Source organism: Ruditapes philippinarum, unplaced genomic scaffold (assembly GCF_026571515.1).
Source record: "Ruditapes philippinarum isolate M1 unplaced genomic scaffold, ASM2657151v2 ctg2701_1_1_1_1, whole genome shotgun sequence".
Lineage (NCBI taxonomy): Eukaryota > Metazoa > Mollusca > Bivalvia > Venerida > Veneridae > Ruditapes > Ruditapes philippinarum.
This window is the reverse complement of record NW_026853988.1, coordinates 26,899-35,191: the sequence shown is the minus strand read 5'-3', so window position 1 is coordinate 35,191 and position 8,293 is coordinate 26,899.

The following is an 8,293-nucleotide window of genomic DNA, read 5'->3' as shown; positions in this document are numbered from 1 at the left end:
ATGTATACGATTTAACCCTGACACATTTTCAACAGAAAAGTCTCCGAACTATGATACAATAATGTCTTACCTTGCGGTTGTTAGAGTTATGTTTCTGTATAGTACATGCTGTAACACTTTTGTTAGTGAATCACCATTACACACGTTTATAAGTGCTATAGTTTTTTTAAGAGAATATGAAATATCACTTCTTTGCCTATAAGAAAATGAAAGGCTACTAAGAGATTTATTACGGAGCCCCTAATTTGACATTAAGGTGATAATTCGTAATATTGAAATATTAATTCGTTTTCACGAAATATTAATTTGTAAAAACGAAAAGTTATTTCGTAAAAAGGAATTAATATATCTTAAAAACGAATTTATATTTTGTAAAATCGAATTATCATTTTGTAATTATAACGAATTAATATTTCGTAAAAACGAATTAATATTTCGTATAAACGAATTATTATTTTGTAAAAACGATCTAGTATTTCTAATTTTTACTTATATATATTTTGTAAAGGCGAATTTCTAATTTTTACTTATTAATATTTTGTTAAAACGAATTATTATCTCTTCAAAACGAATAATTATCTCGTTAAAACGAATGAATACTTCGTTATTATGAATTGACGGGAAGTGTGAAAATGTCACCTTAAGGGCTCCGTAATTTAGCCAATAATGTAAAAGGGAACATTTTGTCTGGCTTATGCAGCATACCATATTCATGTTTATTAACAGTGTCTACCTGAAATTGTCACTTTTAAAGAATTACCTTATCAATAACTATGTTTGTGAATACGCGACATATGGAGAAGAAAAAGCAGAACTAAGATATGTTATTTTATGTTCTTTAAGTAGTTTTAAATCCTACTTTTGCGACAGCAAGAACCTCCTTGTTCGGCAATCTAAGTCCTTGCGTAAAAGACCGAAAATGAATCAAACCTGCATTTTTGATAAGTGACGAAGGATATTTACAGAGTTTATTTCTTAATTAGTTCTTTACTGTTTAAAAAAGTATAGGTTTCAGATCGTATTTTTAAATTTCGCTTATGAATATTATATATATTCAGTTCAATCACTGATCGAGCTTTCCTATGTTATATCCTTTGAATTATTGCAAAACAAGAAGTTATGTAAAGGAAAACGAGAATCTGACATATATTTTATTGTATAGCTAACATGTTTTGCACAGATAATTGCATCAAATGAAAATCCATTAAGTATTTAAAAGATTAATATGTCTTAAAATCCAGGTTTCATGTAAAGATATACAATATATACAATATATAAAACTTTCAGTTTTCTCTAGTTTTTCTGTCTTGCTGTTTTCAAAATGATATTTAATTTGAGAGGTCTGCCGAAATATATTGTCTTCAAGTCAAAACTTTCATATCAGGTATATTTACCTGTCAGTGTTAAATGCTAATTTTTATAAAAAAAATTAAAATGCTTCAAGAAGTAAAATATTGTCAAGTGAACAAAGAAAGTAATTTACACATTACAAGCTGCACTTAAAATCTACGAAAATTGCTAAACATATGTCAAAATATGCAAATATTGCCCTTATTGCGTTAGTAATGCAGTATAAAATTGGTTATAAATACTGCAAAATCAGTCATTTATGGCATATAACATGTAAATTACTTGAATTGTGACTATTTTTACTTTTTTTTAAATCTTAGTACATTTTTCTCACGGTTGATTTTATTGAAATGTTTTTGTCCATCTGGAGGTATGCACCTTTAAAAAGAACTAATGATTGAAATATTACTATTTGGAAACGTTAAGTGCTCATTAAACAAAAGTATCCATTCTTTGAAAAGCATCTTCTTCCGAAGCGCAATGTCAAAAGTTTAGATATTTGGTATGTATATCGTCTATTCAATAACAAGGTCTTTCCATAAAAGCCTTAGTGTCATGTGTTTTCTTTATATCTATATTGTAAAAAACACAAATTATAGAGTTTAAATGTTTGTCATTTGTATTTTTTAAAAATTTTGTTCAAACTCTAGCTCTGAAATCAACATTTGCCTTAACCCGGAACAACCATTTTTAATAGTACCAGATAATTCTTCTAAAGCAACCAATGAATTTCAAAAGTATTCAGTAACTTTAATTCCAACCAGTGACATAACATACTTACCAGTGACTTTCATAACAACAAATGACGGTGGCCAGTGATTTCCATAACAACCAATGACAGTGACCAGTGACTTGCAAAACAACCAGTGATCTTTGCAACCAGTGGCTTTTCTTAGGATCCAGCGATATCCATAGCAACCAGTGACTGCCATAGAAACCATTGGTCATCCATGGTAATTAGTGACTTCCAATAGCAACCAGTGAAATCCATGGAAAGCATTGCATTTTAACTAGTGGCTTCAATGTTAATTATTTACAGTCCATGACTTCTAGTGACTTACCATTGCAACAACTGACTATCACTAGAAACAACCGACTTCGATTGAAACCAATGACTTTCGGTAGCAATATATGACGTTCGTAGCAGTGGCTTTTTACGGGTGCAGTATTTCTTAAAGCAATACATTTCTAATGCGTTTCTATTGCTTTATCAATATTTGAACAACTTACAAAAAGTGCGCCCTTTGAAGACACATTCACTTTTATACTTAATGTGCATTTATAGTTATCAACATTAATTGTTCCCCGTCCAGTACAGCCTGCATAGCCAGCAGCTGAGCGACACTAGCGCCAACATGGCCACAATTTATTCTTGCATATCAGACTGGTGTTCCAGTAAGTATTATGTTTAATGTACTTTATGGTGATTATAGATCCCTAGTCATCATACTAGCAACATTGTACTTGATCTCTTCACATCTGTTCAACAAAAGGAGAAGAGGTTTTAGCACATGACAAATTTGCAGTCATTTGTGTTAACGAAATCAAATTACAAAGCATGGATACAAAAGGCAGTGGTTGGCGTAACTTTAAGTTAGATTTTAAGTAATAAATAATCCCTAAAGAACACACAAAAACGACGAAATTGAAAATGTTGTTTCTCTCATTTTTTTTCTTTTCAAATTAAAGTCATCACTGTTGAAAATCTACCGTATGGCGACCGTGATTAACTCCCGCACATTCAGCCAGGAGGAAAGGTCGTTTGGATGCAAAAAACTAAACCGTTGGAATAGATGTAAGTTCGATTCTAACAAGACAAAATCAGGGAGATTAACGCTATTCATTCACGCGATGATTATTTTTGCTACACAATTTCGTAAAGAGCTTTCCAGCTTGTGCTACGGGTGGGTGTGGGGGACGATATTTTGCAATAATCACTCAATAAAGAGATGCAATCAAACTTCAAATACCTGTACAAAAGAATCATGAGTTCTACATTTTTATTGCAGCTCACTTAGATTGTTCTGTTTCTTATTCTTTTTAAGGTATTTCAGGTACTAGTCTTAAGTATGAGCACTTTGATAAAACATTATGAAAATATATTTGGAACGTAGATGGTGATTTCTCTAAGCTCTTCAATAAAAAAAAATGATTATTGCATTTACGTTTCCATTTTATTTTTTTTGCGATTCAAATGAATGTATGAATGTTTCATGTGATATAATGGTAAATCGAGGAAAAAGACATTTTTTCTGCATTTGTGATAATAAGCTCTGTTTTCGCCAAGTGTTTGCGTTGGCGTTGGTTAACAGTTTCTTTTCAACTCAGATTTTTAACCCAGGTTAATCTTATGGTTAAAGTCTATTTCTCAGAAAGATATTTACCTCAAACGTGATATACATGTTTACTACATAATGTGACAGTATTTCATAATGGCAGATAGTCAAAAAATGCATGTTTGCAAAGTTATGTCCCGTTTGATAGGTTTTTGTTGTATTCATCCGCCGCGGATGGTATAAATTAGTCGTTTTCCTAGTTCTGTGCAGTTTGTATGACACGTATTTCGTTAAATGTTTTATTTTGCCACACCCGCACTTACCGTAATTTAAGTGTGTGTTTCTTTGGTTCAGGCACATTGTACATGTTTTTTTTTCTGTTTTTCTTTTTGATGTTGTTTGTTGTTTTATTTTGTTATTTTGTATTTTTTATTTTTGCCGCCGAAGTTAATTGTTTCCATTTGCTATTGTGATTGTAGGGGACTTTAATTTATGTAATATGGAGAGTTTGAGTTCATATATTATCATGTATTTTGTCCTGCACAGTTATTATTTACATGTAGAAAATGAGAAGAAATATCAACAAGGCGTCCATGTTTAAGTAATATTGAGTTACGTTTATCTATACATATATCAATAAATAGTTTGGTACGTTATTATTACTTAGAGTTTGCCTATGGTTTTGAGGTAATTTCACAGAAAGTATCAAAGATATTTACTTTACTTGTCCACTATCAAATTTGACATGAATTTCTGGGACGGATAATCCTGAAAGCCATTTCGCTTTATTGTTATCATTTAATTTTTATTTTTAATTAGAATATTTGCCATTTTGCTCAAAAACCTATATAAGTTTTTACTTTAAACTTAAAATATTTGTGTTGAATAAGTGAAACGTGCTGTCCGCACACATGTCTTGTTTTTCCTATCGTAAGTATACGAATAATTTATTTACCGGTAATTAAATTTAAGTAAAGTATTATTTCTGAAATGTCTTTGAGGTGAATGGTGTTGTGTTTGGTACAATGTTAAGTAGAGAAAAAACAGAATCCCGTAAGAAAGCCCAACACGGCAAAATTGTAAAATGTTGCAGCCTCGGTTTGATTGAGCCTGTTCATGGACGGTACTGAAATGTGCAAGATACCGACCACGCCCCATAGCACCGGCTTAAGCAGAATTCAACATTTAAACACAAAAATGGTGTAATTTTGAATTTAGAAACATCCGCAGATCTGCTAATACGGCAGCCATCATAGAACCTTCAATTTGACAGTAGTGTCATTCCTTGAAAAGCGGCGTATGGTCCCCAAGTAAAAGAATGCGTGTGCCCTAAACGAGAAAACAATGGGCGAAACTAAATAAAATGAAATTTTGATAGGGGGACCTGAGGTTATGAAGCCTGCATATCACAGCCAAGACGTTAAAAGACAAATTTAAAAAGCAGGCAACATATACTAAGGGTGATTATACAGTATTCAAGTAGGAACTCTGGAACCACCCAAGTTGAAAAAGGCCAAATACAAGAATCTATAAATACCATCTAAAATAAATACACAACAATAATGTCGTGCTGAACGATCTTCAAGGATCGAAAATATAAAACATTGATTAAATGTACAGGGATACTTTTTACAGCCGCCACACGGCACAAGTAACACGGATGTGACAATATAATAGAGGAAAATTCATACAATACACTTATTCTTCACTTATTGTTGTGTTTATTCCTGTTACCCATATAAGTCAAAATGTATTACTTATGAGACACACCGCCTGCTAAACTCATCTGTGCATTAAATATCTCATAAATGATCGTTCAGAACTATAGATGTGTTGCTTCTCTAACAATCTGGCCACGAGGGTAACCTAACATTAAGTTTCGGGAATTTTATCAATAAGAGATTTGTATTTGTTCTATTATAAATAACGTAGGTCTCTTGAATTAATCTGTCATGATATAATTTGATATCTATATGGATTTGATGACAATGCGGAATCACATCTTATCACGAACGTTTTATTAAATGAACGTAATCAAGTTACAACATTTGAAAGACTGTGTAACAACAGAAATAAGGGATCAAACTGAGGGAAAGATGCCTATTAGAAGACTTGAAAACATGTCAAAAACCGGCAAACTATAATTCTTCTGTGTTTCTCAATGTAAGACGTATTTACTTAGGTAAACATATACATGTATCCTTTAAATGTCGATCCAAAAATACTATTTGTCTTGCAGGCAATGCCAAAAGGATAGCTTCTCTGACCAAAGATTCGAGAAAAAAAGAAAACATTACATAACACAATGCCTATGAAGAGGTTGTTTTCTCTTATATCAGGAGTTCCAAAGTGTTTTTGAAATGTAAAATCGGAGAAGAGGACATCAGTGTTAAACTACAGTCTGGTTAAATAAAATAGCAAGCCGGAACAGCTAGAAGAACCGGACATATCAATTAAAGTGAACACATCAAAGCGTGGGCTTCACATATTGTGTCATTGAGGGATAAGACTCTGTGAAAGTTTCAAAGTTAATCAGGCAATAATTGTCGATAAATATCCTTTTCTGAGAATAAAAGACATTTTTGCAAATTTATCAAATAGAAAAACATAATAAAAGTTAGATTTTTGCAAAGCATATCTTCCGTTTGTGTACGATGTCAAAACAAAACAAATACAATGTTAACATTAAACACTCTAAAAGGTTTATATGCATATATTTCACAGACATATAGAGTATCATAAGCACCTGCAATATGTCAAAGAAAGAAAATCAATCGAATTCTTTCAGGTTTTAAGTGGATTCACGATGATATTATCGTCACAGCAGAAATTGACCAAACTCACTTAAACATAAAACATGTATGCCCCCTATGGGCAGCCAATTAGTCATGTGATCAGGTTATTATGCATGACTTCTGACCCAGTGAACAAAAAATTAATAAGGGTTATCTAATGGTCATGGCTAGTCAAAAGGTAATAATTATTGTGACCCCATAGGTTGTGTGCAGCAATTTAAGTTATTACAAATCTTGCCAAATAAAATATGCATACATTTTATGAATCATGTAGGCCTCATTAATGACAGCCAAGTTGTTATATTACAAAAGACCTTCAAATGTGTATACCAAAAGCATTTTTAGTTTAATATAAAAATATCGACAAAGGCAACTTGAGTTGTTGAGTTATTTGTCAGAAACCATCATAAAGTAAAAGATCAATTTGACACTGATCCCGTGACCCCAAAATTCAAAAGGGGTCATTTACTGTTCATGACCAATCATCATATAAAGTTTGAAGTTCCTAGGCCTAAGTGTTCTTTAGTTAATTGATCGGAAACAGTTTTTACTTACAAGGTCAATGTGACCTTGACCTTTGACCCCAAAAACAATATGGGTCATCTACTGCTGATGACCAATCATCATACAAAGTTTGAAGTTCCTATACCTAAGCGTTCTTTAGTTTTTGATCGGAAACCGTTTTTACTTACAAGGTCAATGTGAACTTGACCTTTGACCCTAAAATCAATAGGAGTCATCTACTGGTCATGACCAATTATCATACCAAGTTTTAAGTTCCTAGGCCTAAGCGTCCTTTAGGTAAAGAGTGGAAACCGTTTTTTAAGTCAAGTAAATGTGACCTTGACCTTTGACCCTTTGACCCTAAAATCAATAGGGGTCATCTACTGGTCATGACCAATCACCATAACAAGTTTGACGTTCTTAGGCCTAAGCGTTCTTTAGTTATTGATCGGAAACCGTTTTTACCTACAAGTTCAATGTGACCTTGACCTTTGACCCCTAGACCTCAAAATCAATAAGGGTCATCTACTGGTCATGACCAATCATCATACCAAGTTTGAAGTTCCTAGGCTATGCGTTCTTTAGTTATTGATCGGAAACCATTTTCTAAACTACAAGGTCAATGTGACCTTGACCTTTGACCACTTTGACCCCAAAATCAATAGGGGTCATTTACTGGTCATGATCAATCAGCATACCAAGTTTGAAGTTCCTAAGATCCTAGGCCTAAGTGTTCTCTAGTTATTGATCGGAAAAAGGTCAATGTGACCTTGACCTTTGACCCCTTATCCCCAAAGTCAATAGGAGTCATCTACTGGTCATGACCAATCACCATACCAAGATTGAAGTTCCTAGACCTAAGGGTTCTTTAGTTATCACTCGGAAACCATTTAAGGACCGACGGACCGACAGACAGACAAATGCAAAGCAATATACCCCCTCTTTTGAAGATGGGGCATAATAACAGTTATAAATAAATCGATAAGTAGCAGTAAAATAAATAAAACAGATAAAATAGATTATTATTTAAAAAATAGTCAAACAATAGCTTTGTACGCATTCTTTTACTTGGGAACCATACGCCGCTTTTCATGGAATGACATGAAAGTGTCACATTGAAGGTTCCGATAACCGCCATATGAACACATATGCGGATGTTTCTAAATTCAAAATTTCACCATTACCAGGATTAAATGTTGAACCACATCTCAAGACCATATTTTCAAATTTCTAAATTACAATCAAAGATTCTTAATGACCTAGTGACGATATTTAAAGCGCTAAATCTACTGTCAGAAGAGGAGCCCGAGTTTGTTTACATTTAGGAATGTTTGTTTGTTTGTTTGCTTGTTTGTTTGTTTGTATTTT